Here is a 15862-nt window from a genome sequence, read left to right as displayed (position 1 = left end):
GCGAATCCTTCCTGGCCATGGCACCGTTTATTTATGCTTCTGCTTGGAATTCCCTGAACCAATATGTCACTAATACACACAACAAAATGGCCCTCCTTCATGAAAGTCATGCCTGTGGAGGGAAGGAACCCATTTCCCTTCTTTCCTTCTAGGATCTTTGGCTGGCCCAATAATTACATTGATATAAGACAAATTAACAGGAGAAAAATAGATTTATATGTGTGGGAACCCCACAAACATCTGTGTCTTTGAGAGGCTCCCCAGCAGTCAGGCAGTTAAGAGGTATCTGCCATCCTGAGCTAAAGGGAAGTAGGTAGGGGTCCGGACTGCAGAGAAGAGGAAGACAATTCACAGAAAGGTGGGAAGAGCAAGTGTTTGGTAAACAAATGTTTGCCATGCCACACAGATAAGTCTTTTTGATGTGAAAACTTATCTCTGGTGAAAACCATTTTTTCTTACAAGTCCCATATTTAAATTCTTTTAGACATTGAAGAGGAAAATAAAAAGTTCTTCTTGAGTCTGTTGGGCCTTGACTGTCTTCAGCTTGAAATAATCCACAATTGCATATTCTGGGGTGGCCTGCCCTGCACCCCATCACCTAGTTCCCCTATATGAATTCACATTCTGCCTAACCCCTGCTATCCCACTAGATCACAATAAAACCCAATGTTTACCACCCTGATCTACCATCCATCTACTCCGGGTATGTGAGACCCACCGGAGCTATAGCCTTAGGATGGCTTTCTGAAGAAACTGAGAGGCAACCAATTTAAGAGTTATTTCCTTCACTCCCTTTCTGGAAACAAATGACTTTTGGTGCAGCATGGCAATTATCCTCACTGGGTTCCTGTCAGAGGGCCTGAGCTCTGTTGGGTGGGGCCTCCTTTCACTTAGGTGGGAAGGCAGAGGTCCGTCCTCCCCGTCCCCCCTTTGTCATTCTGCCTGCTCCCGCATGAGAAGAAGTGTTGGAGGTGGTGGACTTTGAAAAGCAAGGCAGAACATCCTTTCATGTTGAACCCAGCGGTGAGCAACTTGAGCTAGGTAGCGACACCCCAGCTCTGGTTGCCACTTTGCAGAGTGCTCCGGGCTTCCACATATTCTTCTTGGCACCTCACAGAGAAGGAAAAGGAAGGACTCTAAGGGAGTTGGTGATCAACTTCTTCTTCATGCCCAAGAGAACTCGGAAATGAAACATACAGTTTTTCTGTATTCTTGGTGGAGTTTTAGGCAGGATTGATGATATGGAAAAACAAAACAAAAGACCCCAAAAAACATGGGCTTGGAGTTCATGCTGCTTCAATATGAATCCTGGCCTCATCACTTACTTACAAGATATGTAACCTAGAGTTAATTGCTTCATCCCTCTGATCCTCAGTTTTCTTACCTATAAAATGGTAATATTAACATCTATTTTATAGAAGGCATTCAAAGAATTAAATGAGATAATATATGTTAAGCATTTAACAATGTCTGAGGCATTGGGTAGAGTTTCAATAAATGTTTGTGCCTTTTCCTTTTTCCTTCTAAGGCAGGTATGACTAAGTACTTGCTTTTGCTCTCCTATCCCTGGGAGGTCATCAGAAAGCATTATGGTTCTTTGCATGGTTTGCCTTTTCACATACATCGTATTTTGTTATCCTCCCAATAATTTTATAACTAACTACTATAATTATACTCATTTTTTAGACAAAGAAACTGAGACTCAAAGAGATTAAGCAACTTGACCAATGATTGCGAAGATCGTACTTGTCACAGAGGTAACATACTCTCAAGTCATTGGACCCAGAGGCCCATCTCTTTCCAGTTCTTGCTTTTTCTTAGATTTGCATGGAGCCTGACTTTGTAGTGGCCAAATATCAAGCCAGGTTAGCACTGTCTCTCTCTACTCGTCTTCCTATTCCCAGTGCATTAGAAATACCTGGGTCTACAGTCAACTCTAGGCATGATGAGGCTTCACTGGGGAAGGGGGGATGTTTGTTAGGTTGGATGTGGCCCCTTTATTCTGTAGGACTGGGACACTGTATTTTAATCTTGGTAGGTTCTCAGGCAGATGATCAAAAAGAAGGTGTGCCTGTTTTCTTTCCATCCCTCACCCCCCACCTCCCACCTCCAATCCCAGGGAGGCTGATCTTCATGGACTATACCTTTCCTTGCAGGGTCACCTCTGGATGGTTGGCTTTCTCTTCTGAATGTCACATCTCATCTTAAGGTATGACTCTCTTCGTCTGAGTTCCATTAATCATGCCATCTTTTCGTTTTAGGCAGCGTAGGAGTGGTAAAACTTTCAAGGTACTGCACATAAGTATATAAATAATATGTTATTAAACTTTCCACAGTTCAGTCTAATTTGCTGATGGGACCCTGAGTGATACAATAGGTAGCTCCATATGGTAGGAAAAAGTACCCTAAGTGGATAATGGCTATCAATATCCGATTCTTTACCAAAACAAAGTTCTCAATTGCACAGTGTCCTTTTAGGACTGTTTTCCTTCTTTAAGGGTATCCTAAATAGTAATTCTAATTTGGTTTTCCCTCTATATGGAAAGTGTTGGGGTCTGGTGATGTGAACATGATCATTTTTTCATAGAACTTAATCTCAAAAAACAGCCTAGCTGAACTTCAGAGATAGTAGAATATAATTGTTTTATATTGTCCTGGCTGCCATAACAAAATCCCATAGAAGAGGTGGCTCAAATACAGAAATTTATTTCTCACAGTTCTGTAGACTGGAAGCCCAAGGTCAAGGTGTGTCCTCAGGGTTGGGTTCTATGAGGTGTCTCTTCCTGGGTTCCTGACAGTCACTTTCTTCTTGTGTCCTCACATGGTGCAGAGAGCACGCTCTGATGTTTCTTCCTCTTCTTACCAGAGCACTAACCCCATTATAGGAGCTCCACCCTCAGGACCTCATCTAATTACCATTCAAAGGCTTTGTGTCCCAATATAATCACATTGGGGTCAGGACTTCAACATATGAATTTTGGGGAGACACAAACATTAAGTCTATTACAATCATGCCATGAAAGTAATGGAGTCAGATCTCCTGGGCTAAAAATTTCAGTGGTAGCACTTGCTAACTATTTGATCCCAGGTTACTTAACCCCTTTGTACCTCAGTTTCATCTATTAAAAATAGATTTTCCTAGAATAGTTATTATAAGAATTAAATGAGTTAATATGTGCCCATAAGACATCCGTAAAGATGGATGTCTGTGCGTGAGGTACCACAGAAGTCCACATAAAAGTAAACAAAAAACTTTGGGATGCTCTCAGTTATTGAATGGCCCATTCAGCATTCTTTTAAAGTGGCAGGAAAACTGTAGACACTTTGTTAATATGCAAAAGATGATGCAATATTACGTCATGAAATAGATAACATGTTTCATAAGTTGCCCTGAAAGAATTTCATGTATATTTGTCCTCATCTTATCTCCTAGTGACGTTGGCCACAGAAATGTCACACTCTCTAGGGAAATTCTTGGTGCCTCATTCAGTAAGTAAATACCAGAATCACCCACATGCTATGATAAAAAATTACATCCGGGATTACATCAGGAGCTTTCAGATACATCTGTCCTATTCTTTGACCAGACTTCTGACATCTGTTATCTTAACTCCTACTTGACTGCTCCCCACTCACACTCCCAGCTCATCCGCTTATTAGCTCAACTACTGGACAAACTAAATGTATTTGTTTGTTGCACATTTATGTGTCTCCCTCCTACACCCTCCTCACAAAGTGACACATGCTCAGTAATGTGAAACATTTATTTAACCTTTGGTGGCCATATTTCCTTGAGTACAAAAAATTACTTTGGGTATATAACCAAATTTTTTAACTTCACCATTCATTTATTTGTTTATTGTTATATTTCACCCAGTCCAGCCACAAATTGGAAGGTACCAGATATTCTCAGTAGTGGGATTTGAGGACTTCTCTGTAGCTTTTCCTGGTTTCACATGATTCTTGGCTTTTAGGGAGTCAAGGAAAGAACTATTACCATGTTCTGCTTTCTTCTTTACTCTCCAGGGCCGAAGGTACCTGCTCTTACAATCTCCCAAAGGGAATGTGAGATGAGTCATGGGACTTCTAAATTTGTATACTCAACCTGGGCCTTCCCCCTGAACTCTAGACTTAATATCTACTTGGAAATGTCTGATAGCCATCTCAAACTGGGCACATCCAAGATAGAACTCTTATTTCCAATGTTTTCCCCAATTCATTTCCCAAAAGAGGTAAAAAAGAAAAAAGATGAAATAAAAAATAAATACAAAACTCTTTTCTTCTACTCTTCCCTAGGTCAGTAAACAGTAACTTGAGTTGCTCTGCTAAAAGGCTTCGCGATTTCTTTGACTCCTTTCTTTCTCTCATAGTCATGTTTGATACATCAGCCAAACCGTGAGCTCAGCCTTCAGAATCCATCTACTTCCCAGCATCGTCACTACTGTAGCTGTATTCCAGGTCACCGGTGCCTCTCACCTGGTCACAGCTCTGCCTTCCTAACAGTTCTCTCACCTTCTATCCTTACTCTCTACGTTCGTTACCTATTGATGGATAACAACTCACCACAATTTTTAGTTGCTTAAAACAACTAATGCATTTATTACCTATTGGATGCAGATCTGTGGATCAGGAATCTGGGCACAGCTTATCTGGGTCTTCTGCCTCAAGGAATCCAACAAAAGTGCAGTCAACATGCGATCCAGGGACAAGTTCTCACCTGAAGGAATGACTGGGAAAAGTTTTACTTCCATATTTATGTGATTAGAGACAAGGCTCAGTTACTAAAGGGCTGTAGGTCAGAAAGTCTTAAGAGGGTCTTAGTACTTTGTTGGCTTTGCCACATGGCTTCTCCAACATAATTTCTTGCTTCACCAAAGTGTGCAAGTCGAGAAAGCAAGAGAGAGAGTCTGCTAGCCAGATGGCAGTTACAATCATGTGTAATCTAATCACAGAAGAAATATCCCATCATTGTTACCATAGTCTATTGGTTAAAATAAGTCACAGATCCTGACCACATTCAAGAGAAATGTATCACACAACAGCATGAATTCCAAGAGGCAGGAATCATTGGATGCCATCTGAGAATGTGCCTACTGCATTTCCTGCAGTTTATTTTATATGCAATGGTCAGAGAGATTCTTTCAAGCATCAACTAGGTCATGTCCTAACTCTGTTCCAAACCTCCAGTTGTGTGCTGTTTAACTCATAATAGACTCCAAATTTTATACAATGGCCTCGCGCCATCCACATCTTAAACCACTCTCTCTGAATTCACTTTGGTCCAGTTGTATTGTCTTCCTTCTGGTTCAAACTCAACCAACGCTGTCCCATTTCAGGGCCATTTCACTGTGACTCATTCTGCCTGAAGCCCTCTCGCTCCAGATACGTCCATGGTCTGCCCTTCACTTAATTCAGGCTTTTGTTCCAATGTCACATTTTGAGAGAGGACTTTATGGACCATGTTATCTACAATAGCAATTCCTTCATTGTTCTCTTACTCTCCTTTATTTTTATTCCTAATATTATTATTCTTTTTAAATTTTTTATTAGTTTCAGGTGTACAAAACAATGTAATAGTTCAACGTTTACACCCCCCACAAAGTGATAACCCTCCCCAATCTATTACCCCTCTGACATCCTATATAGCTGTTACAATTCCATGGGCTCTATTCCCTATGCAATATTAGTTTTTAACCACATAAAATATTATATGCCTTATTTGTCTGTTTTTCGCCACTAAAATTAACTCTCTGTAGAGCAAAGACTCTCTCTTTCTACACACACACACACACACACACACACACACACACACACACTACATATACATACATACATACATATATACATACATACATACATACATACAGGGGGTGCCAAAAAATGTATGCACATTTTAAGAAAGGAAAAAACTATATTAATATTGTAATACTCAATATATACTGATAACAAAAGATGAATACAAGTCACATTTGACTTTTGCAGTTACAAGAGGTCCTCAAAGTGGTTACCATCAGTGGTTACCGTCCAGATACTTCTGATGATGGCGAACTACTTCTTGAGCAACATTGACGAAGGTGTCCAATTGTATACATTTTTTTGGCACACCCAGGGTGTGTGTGTGTGTGTGTGTGTGTGTGTGTGTGTGTGTGTGTATGTGGTGACCTAGGTGATAAAATAAAGGGCAAGTTGTTAGGATAAATGCAAGCACATCAGAAGGAAAAAAAGAGAGTATGGATTTCTTCTAATAATTACCCTCTAATCATCTAAAAGCGTAGACCAAAGTACTATGTTCTGATCACTAGAGAGAGGTGTATCTTCCTTTAACTAAGAATGCATTCAAGGACATTTGGTCCCTTTACTGCTATCTCATCAAGCAACTATCACTAAAGCAGTTTCCTAATTGCGTTGTTCCAATGAAATACCATGAAAGGAGGGCTGTAGGACATGAATGTTCTGATCACTAGAGTCGTTCATTCTCACTATTCTCAGTAGCTCCCTTAGTAATTAGTAAAGTGACTTTCCTGTTTATAAGGTAGCATCAGACCGGACATCTAGGTAAACTTACAGAATCAAACTTATGAACCTGGAAAGCAAAGGACTCAGCTCTTCATTGTCATCTTTCTCCAATGGGTGGCAGCCATGATGAAATCCATCTGGAAATGTTATCCAGTCTTACCCATTGTGATCATCCAATATTCCAGAGAAGCACAGACATTTTGAGAATGTTTCGATTCAAGTTCATGTTTGTCTAGATGCAGCAATTACAGAGCTTCCAAGTTAAGCTACATGAATGTAAGGTTTATAGTTTGTTACTAGAAGAAAAGGGAGACACTTCTGTGGCATTGACCACAAAGTTGACTTTTAATGGACAAATTTTCATTTAGTGAACTGCAGCAAAACAAACCAAAAATGCTGCAGATATTTTTTTCTCTCAGTAGCTAGCTAATAAAGCCTAAACTGGCTAACTTCTATGCCCTCCGAGGCTCCAGAAATACAAACAGGAAGTTTAACATTTCCATAGCAATAACTATTCTGTATTAAAAGCTGAGGAGAAACAATAAAACAGAAGGTCAGGATAAAAGCAATTTACATTTTATTAACATCCTAAGATTACATCAGTACTGATTTTAAATATTAAAATGGAGTCAGAGTATAATTAGAAAAAAGCATTTGTAATCAAATGACATTCTTTTCATTTTTAGACATGGCTTTCTTCTGGTCTGTAGCAAGGTGCAAACTTATATAGTATTTCTACATTCCCTTGACTTGTAAATTCTGCTGTGTTCTCTCATGAGTAATTTCAGCCAAACGCGATTCTGTATTTCTGGTGTAAATGTTCTTTTCAAAGAAAAGCAGTTTGATTCACTGTGTTGTTCATTTGCTCCTTTTCACTCCGTTATCGTGAGACAACATACACTCTAATGAATGTAATGAAGACAGTGATTTGAAGCAAGTCAGATGAATTCTTTGAGACATCCCTAGTAAGCCAACAGGGTGACACATTGTCCTCTGGGTATGGACATGGCTGGTAACTGGTGAAGTTTCCTCGATTTCCCTGTACTTGGACCTTTCTTTTCCAAGCTGTGAAACATTCCTTTCCTCTAACAATGAAAGATGGAGGTGATTTCATAAGAGAGTGATGAAATACTTCAACATTGTGTAGGAGAATGAACTGAAAGCCAAGGAGAGAGGTTAAGAGGGCTTTCCAACCCTCAGGTTGAGAAGGGTAACCAGGAGGTGATGAACCAGTGTTGAGTGAACCAGTGTTGAGGACAGAACAGAGGGAAGAGACTGTTTAGTTCTGTAAACCATGAGTTTCTTGTTGTCACCCTGAGCTGAGCGAACTTCCGTGGCCTTCTGTCCTTGTCAGATGATCGGCTCATAAGGCATAAATCATAGCTAACAATTGGAGCCCTGATTCAAAAAATTGGAATTCCTCTTATTATAAAAGAATCTATCTTTCTTCAATTACCCATTTTCTTTAAATAATTGTAAATGCCTTAATAGTAGTTACTAAGCCTTCCACTCCTTTAAAAATACGTTGAGAACTAAATAAGATCCAAATAAATTCTCGTCCAACTTTGAGAACTTTTTTTTTTTCCCCACTTCACCTCTTGTTACTGAAATGTGGTTTTGATGTGGGACATTGAAACTGATTTTGAACATTTAGTTGCAACGATATGCATTTCAGTTTACACACAATCCATAGAAAAATATCTTTTTATAAATCTGCATTCTGACCCTAGAGTGTCCCCACTGAGTTGGGTTGACAAGTGTGTTTTAATGTGTCACAGTATTGATGAGATTGAAGAATAGTCTCTTTAATTTCAATAAATGGAAGCCTGATAGCCAGAGAAATAGTAGCATGCCTCTCCTTTGACTCCAGTTGCAATAAATCTATGTGTTCTTACTTAAAATAGAAAAATTACTTTTCTTAACATAGTCCTAAGGGGGTTAGTACTAGCAAATGCTGTACCAATCTCAAAGTCTTATTATTTTGGTGTATTGAACGCTGGCAGGAAATTGTGTAAGAAATTGTGTAAATGGAATGCTGCCCTCTTATGGTTCCACACATCCTTCTAGGGCCAAACATCAAATCCCAGTCTCTAGTTAGAGCAATTAATACAGGGATTTAAGAACTATAGAGACCTGGAAATTTACCCACACTTTGATTTTACAAATTACAAAATAGAGTTGCATGGAGATGACTCATTCCAAGCTAATTTATCTAGATAACCTAGAGCTAAGGACAGAATCCAGTCCATTGCTTCTTCCATTCTAATACATGTTTGAATACGATTTTAATTTCTAGTCTCATAATTCAGGTATTTCAAGAGAAATCACAAAACATCAATTTTTATAAAGGGAAATTGTAATAAGGTTAATTCTACCAAGTCAATATGCTATCAAATTCTTCAAATGTTTGAGGACTTGTGCATTGTATCAAATCAGAAAATTTTAAAAGTTCTCAAATGTCACAGTCAAAAATTCCAGTTTTCAGGACATTTTCACTTATATTTTCCTAAGATTATTCTTACTCTTATTTACCATCTGTGGATTCACAGAGCCAGTTGAATACTTATCCAGTACATGGCAGTCTGCTAAACATTGGATCAAAGCATTTTTTTCCCTAAAAACTTCCATCTCTTCCAACATAACTATTTGCATATTTATTTGTTTCCAGGCTGTTTTAATTTGAATCAGCTTTATGAAGGTAAAACACATACATTTTAGTGTATGGTGGAATGGATTTTGATAAATGTCTGCATTGGTGTAACCATCATCAGAATCAAGAGATAAAATGTATACATCACCCAAGGAAATTTCCTTGTGACTCCTCTCAGTCAATCTTCCCACTCTGGCCCCAGGAAGACATTTATCTATTCTCTGTCTAATCTATAAAGATTAAATTTGCTTTATATAGACCTTCATCTATAAGGAATTATAAAGTGGGTGTTCTTTCGTGTTTGGCTTCTTTCATTCAGCGTAATAGTTTTGAGATTCATCATTGTTGGTTTGCGTATTAGTAGAATGCTCCTGATTATTTCTGAGTAGTAGTCTACAGAATGGATATACCATAATATTTATCTTCTCCCGAACTATTGGATATTTGGATTGTTTCTAGTTTGTTTTTTTTTAAATTATTATTATGGGGAAAAATGCCGCTGTGAAAATTCATGTGGAAGTCATTGTGTGGTCATATGTTTTTATTTCTTTTAGGTAAATACCCAGAATTGGCAATTGCGGGATGATATGATAAGTGTATGTTTAACTTTAGAAGACACTGCTAACCTGTCTTCTGCCAGAAATGTGTGAGACTTCCACTTGCTTCAGATTCTTGCGTTTTTTTTGTATTTTTTTTTGTATTTTGTATTTGTATTCTTGCTTTCTTGTATTTTTAATTTTAGCTATTGTAATGATTAGAGAGGTCTCATTTGGTAGGGGTTTTAATTTGCGTTTATCTGATGAGTAATGATGTTGAGCATCTTTCATGTGCCTGGTAACCATTCAGATATCTTTTATTTCTGATATGTCTGGCCACATCTCTTGCCTATTTAAGAAATATGGATTTGCAAATTACTCAGTTGTATGTGTTCTCTGTGTATTTTAGATGCCAATCCTTTGTCCGCTCTATGTATCGTCAATATTTTCTCTCAGGCGGCGGCTTGCCTTTTCATTTTCTTAATAATGATCATAAAGCCCCATGTGTTATAGATTGAATGGAAGTTTGTATCCTCCACCTCCAAATTCATATGTTGAAATAATAACCCGCAAGGTGATGGTATCAAGAAGTGGGGCCTTTGAGGGTGGTGATTAAGTCATGACAGTGTAACCTTTTATAAGGAATTAGTGCCCCTATAAAACAGGCCTGAGAAAGAGGTCTCTTGCCTCTTTCCACCAGGGAAAAGATGATATTTATGAGGAAGTGGGTCCCTACCTGACACGGAATCTGCCAGTGACTTGATCTTGGCTTTCTCAGCCCCCAGACCTGACAGAAACAAATGTTTGGAGTCTATAAACCACCCAGTTAGTGATATTTTTGTTACAATAGCCCAAATGAAGTAAGACACCATGCTGTTGTTTTAATTACTATACTTTCCTCTCACTGATCAATATCGTTTTAAGACATCTTTTAGTTATTGAGCCTGTGAAAACATGGTTCTCAGAAATAACCACAATCCTAGTAGGTATTCCTTTCTTTTTGAAAAACATCATAAGTGTATTACTTAAGTACAGAAATATGTACGTAAAACTCAAGAATAGAGACAGACTATACAGCTTATATCATTTGGAAAATTATTTTTAAAAACTGCAAGCCTCACGGAATAGATCCTGTCTTTATATTGAAGAAAGGAGGATGGATCTGAATCTTTCATTCTTCAGTGTAAATGAAAGGGCACAATTAACATGGAGGAATATGTAAAAATGCAAATTATTTCTCTCCACAAAACCTTCAAATATCACGTTAGGAGATAGAGCTTCAAAGGGAAATGATTTGTTCCTGGAACACAGTTTTTGATTTAAACACAATCTTCATTTTGAAGAAAACAAATGGGTGCAATATGACCCCTCTGGCCCCATGCCCACTCATGTCCCACAAGTGCCATATGAAGCCATGAAAGGAACCACATCAAGGCAGATTGGACCACTGAGAACTTCAAGGAGATCACGTCAGCCACGCATGATTTATCTGTAGACCTTTGTTAGGCAAAGCAAGCTGAGTGGCTCTGAGCTAATGGGAAAAGTCATCAAGTTAGAAGTCATCTTTTGAAATGACATGAAGAAGCAGGGATCTAAAAAGCCTGGAAATGCCATCAATTTCATAGGTTTAGAGCTTTCTCTCTTTTAGGGAATAAAAAAAGCATAATGCTGTTCAGTGTACTTAAAGACATTATTTTCACAAGTTAGGCAACCTTTTATTATCTCCCTTTAGCCTAAGAAAGAATTTTTAAATTGATATTTGGTTTACACATTAATACAGTCGTGCACCAAAAAATAATGTTTCAGTCAACAACAGATGGCACATACGCAGTCTGACAATTAAGTTTGCTAACTTATCCTAGAAAAAGTGCTACATACCTCATTGTAGAATATCACTATAGTTACCTTCGAAGTACTCCCCTTGGGAAGCTAATACCTAGTCCACCCTGCAAAGCAAGTTTGGAACTCTTTTTCTGGAATGGCCATCAGAGCTGTCATTGTATTACCCTTTTTGTCCTGAATGTCATCAAACAGTCTTCCCTTCAATAGTTTCTTCCTCTTCAGGTAAAGAAAGAAGTCATGGTTGGGGGAGGGGGGGCAGACTAGGTGAGTAGGGAGGGTGTTCTAATACAGTTATTTGGTTACTGGCTAAAAACTCCCTCACAGACAGTGCCGTGGGAGCTGGTGCAGTGTCGCGATGCAAGAGCCATGAATTGTTGGTGAAAAGTTTTCGGTAGTCTAACTTTTTCATGCAGCCTTTTCAGCACTTCCAAATAGTAAACTTGATGAACTGTTTGTCCAGTTGGTACAGATTCATAATGAATAATCCCTCTGATATCAAAAAAATTAGCAATATTGTTGCAACAAGTTCGCAGACTTAATTGCCAGACCTCGTCCGACGGTGGTCCCTTAAGATTATAATAATGAAGCTGAAAATTTCCTATTGCCTAGTGAAGTCTTAGCCATCATAATGTCGTAGTGGAATGCATTACTCATGTGTTTGTGATGATGCTGGTGACAACAAACCTACTGTACTGCCAGCTGTGCGAAAACGTAACACATACAATTACAGTACCGTATTTCCCCCAAAATAAGACTTAGCCAGACTATCAGCTTTAAAGCGTCTTTTAGAGCAAAAATTAATATAAGCCCTGGTCTTATTTTACTATAATATGAGACTATAATACTTATATTATTTACTATAATATAATACCAGGTCTTATATTAGTTTTTGCTCCAAAAGACGCATTAGAGCTGACTGGCCTGCTAGGTCTTATTTTCGGGGAAACACGGTAGTGGGCTATACCTTCTAGGATTGTATAAGTGCACTCTCTGATGGTCACACAACAATAAAATTGCTAATGGCACATTTCTCAGAACGTATCCCTGTCAAGTGGCACATAATTGTAATATAATGGCAAATATGCTCTTTTGGGAACATTGAAACTATTTCTGGAACTTCACATATATCATTTATGATCCAGAAGTCGTTATTGTGTAGCGTGTTAAAAGACTAGGCAGTAAAGCCACACTGCTTGGGATGGCTTCCCAGCTGTACCACAACGGGCCACATGCCATTTGTCAGATATTTACCTCCCTGTGTCTTGGTTACCTTGACCTGAGAATGAATGGTGAACTGGTATCCATTTCATCCTGTCATTGTGAGGCCTGAATGAGATACAGTAAGCAAATTTCTCACAGTCCCTCCCTGGTAAAAATTAACACCCACAAAGAATAGCTATTAACATCCTCATTTCAACCTAGTGGGGTTGATTCTCATTCTGTGGATAAGGTTGCTGAGACGTTGAGGGGGAAAATAACTGGCGCAAGATTATATTAGGTTGGTACAAAAGTAATTGTGGTTAAAAATAATTGCAAAAACCACAATTACTTTTGCACCAACCTAATACAAATGGCGGAGAGAAAATTAGCATCCACTGGAGGCTGGCTACAAAACCCTCGCTCTAAGTGCTCATTAAAATAGATTATTTTGTAACCATTTCATATTACAGTCTTTTGTCGTTACACTTGGTTATGCACTCTAGGAGGGACCAAAGCAACTGTACCTTCTATTTATAATAGATGTTCCTGTGTGGCCCAATTCAGTGCCCTAGAAATGCAGGGCGAAAATGGCTGAAAGAGAGAAAATTGACATTTATAAAGCACTTAAGAAACGTCTGCCAAGAACTGTAGCCAGATACTGAGATAAATTACATTTATATTTAATCTTTACAGCAACCTCAAGAGACAGGTGTTAGTATCACTGTTTTATGGATATTTTACAGGGGTTGCTGAGAGAATGAATTTTCCTTTCGTCAGACTGTGGATTTTCTTTGTGGGATTCACCATGTCACTGACAGCAGAATTTTAAAACCAAACCAAATAGGTAAGAAAGTTGATTCTGCTACTTAACTGAAGTGTGTGAATTACAAAAACTTCCCTGAGTTTCACCTGTAGGACGCAAATAGTAAATACAGCCTATATCCATGGCTAAGTGTATTAAATGAGGCAATACACTTAAAGACTTCTATTGGAAACACTAAGCAATCCATAGATGTTATTACTATTGCTATTATCATGATTAATACGTGTTTCAATAGAGTCAGATGAAATGAAAGAACCTTTATTCAATTTTAGCCTGTCAGTATTCGTTTTACAATGAGAAATATCCTCTCTGAAATGAAAAGGCTTTGGAGGTCAATTTTACAGGTAATTGAATCAGTTTAAACAACTCCACTGAACAGGACCTGTCCAAAATAATCATTGCTTCAGTAAAACAGGTGGTAGAACTATTAATAAAACAGTGAAAGTATCATTTTCTGACTGGAGTTGCCTGTCCCTTTATGGTAATAGCGTGCGATGTGGAGATAGAAATCTGTAGGCAACAAGCATTTCTTCTCAAGCAAAAGGGTCTAACCTCAAAAAGGATTGTGAAGCCAAAACTATTGAGATTTTGTCATCATTTGGTGATTACACTTCAGAAGTTTAAATTCCTTTGGTAGCAGAAACTTCACATATAATATTTTAATCTATTTTTAGAAACTATGATAAACTATCTTTTATCGAAAATAATTGGTAAATGGAGAGTGCTAGTTAAAATCAAATGATATTTATGAAATGTCCTAAATTCATTAAAATCTAGGATAGTCATATCAAACCGTAAATAGTATACGTAACTTGAAACTTTCAGTGAGTAAAATGTTTTCTTTGATTATTCTGAAACCACTTTAGATTCTTAGTGTCCCAATGTTATCACTATGAACTTTAATTGTTATAACAAATTTCAGCACAAACTAAGGAAGGTTTTTTTTCACAGAAAGAGCAGTTCCGAGATAGAATGGGCCATGCTGGAATTTTGTGATTTCCCTTCGCAGAGAGATTCAAAGGCTCTAAGGTTGCAAAACAGATGTTAGCATAGAATGAGGAATCCCAGAATTGATGTTTCCCAAAGCTGATTACGTTTGTTTCCTAGGCCTGTCACAACAAAGTACCACAAAATGGGTGGCTTAAACAACAGAAATTAATTTTCTCCAGTCACAGATCAAGGTATCATCAGGGCTGATTTCTACTGAGGCATCTCTCTTTGGCTTGTGGATGGCCATCTTTTCTCTGTGTCTTTGCGTGCTTTTCCCTCTGTATGTGTCTGTGTCCTAATCTCCTCTGTTCATAAGGACACCAATCCTTTTGGTTGAGGGCCCACTGTAATGACCTCACTTAACCTTAAATAACTCTTTAAAGACCCTATATTCAAATAAAATCACATTCTAAGGTACTGGGGGTTAGGGACACACAATTCAGTTCATAACAGTGGTTTTGTGAGATAATTACTTGGGTTAAAGTTTGAAAATTCCTCACCTCCACTGTTGAAGAATGATTCATTAGGTCATGGGAGTTGCATTTTTAACAAGTGTCTGATAGTTAAGACCGGTCCTTTTCAAGGTGGCATAAGATCTATCCCATGCTGGCTCAATCAAAATAGAGAATTTGTTGGCTTACACAAGTAAACATTTCAAGATTGAGGTTTTAGGGGTACCTTAGTTAAGACCCTAAATGATACTCTAACATGATACGATAGTATAAATGATACTATAACAGCCGGCTTCTTATTTCACATTTCTTCATCTGCTTTCTCCATGTTGCTTCCATTGCTCAGTTCCTTTCCGGTTGGAAGGTGGTTTGACCCAGCTCCTATGTCTTCAGAGGTTCGTATTTGGTGGAGTTGTGGGTAAATCTGGTTAACTTTATACCTGTAAAATGGCAAAATGAATGTTACGTGGCAAAGATGGATCCTAAGTGGCAAAATAGGTAACGGATGAAAATAGATGAATTTCTGTTTTGAGGGGTAAGGTTGTCAAGTAACCTAATAAAAAAGTATATACAATTATACAAAGTGGAATTCACAGTTGACTTTAGCAGTAGACTAATAATACTGCTAGCGTTTACTTAGTACTCACTGTGTGTTTGCCTCTATGCTAACTGCTTCACATGAATATTCATATTCACATTGGGTGCAATTGTGATCACCACTGTATAGACACGAAAACTCAGTCTCCCAGAGCTAGTAAAGGAGCAGAGCTAGAAAAGGAGGGCGAGCTGAGATTCATGTCTTAGCACTTTAATTTTAAAGTCCCCGCTCCTAATGTCAGTTTTTGCTGCCTCA

General features: G+C 38.2%; 1 protein-coding gene across 3 annotated transcripts in view; it reads left to right on the top strand.

Moving 5' to 3' along the window:
- The window catches only part of COLEC10 (collectin subfamily member 10), a 412450-nt gene that overhangs the window by 287975 nt on the left and 108613 nt on the right, over positions 1 to 15862 (top strand). Inside the window, exons 4-5 of one of the 3 annotated variants that reach the window (XM_081071265.1) lie at positions 1687 to 1757; positions 2157 to 2209. The gene's annotated coding sequence lies outside the window, so the exon portion shown is untranslated. Of the gene's footprint in view, positions 1 to 1686; positions 1758 to 2156; positions 2210 to 13484; positions 13589 to 15862 lie in introns of those variants that run through there. The other 2 variants (XM_081071267.1, XM_081071266.1) reach the window with 2 other exon arrangements.

Source organism: Rhinolophus hipposideros (genome assembly GCF_964194185.1).
Source record: "Rhinolophus hipposideros genome assembly, chromosome: 13".
Classification (NCBI taxonomy): domain Eukaryota; kingdom Metazoa; phylum Chordata; class Mammalia; order Chiroptera; family Rhinolophidae; genus Rhinolophus; species Rhinolophus hipposideros.
This window is presented reverse-complemented; position numbering and strand designations above follow the sequence as displayed.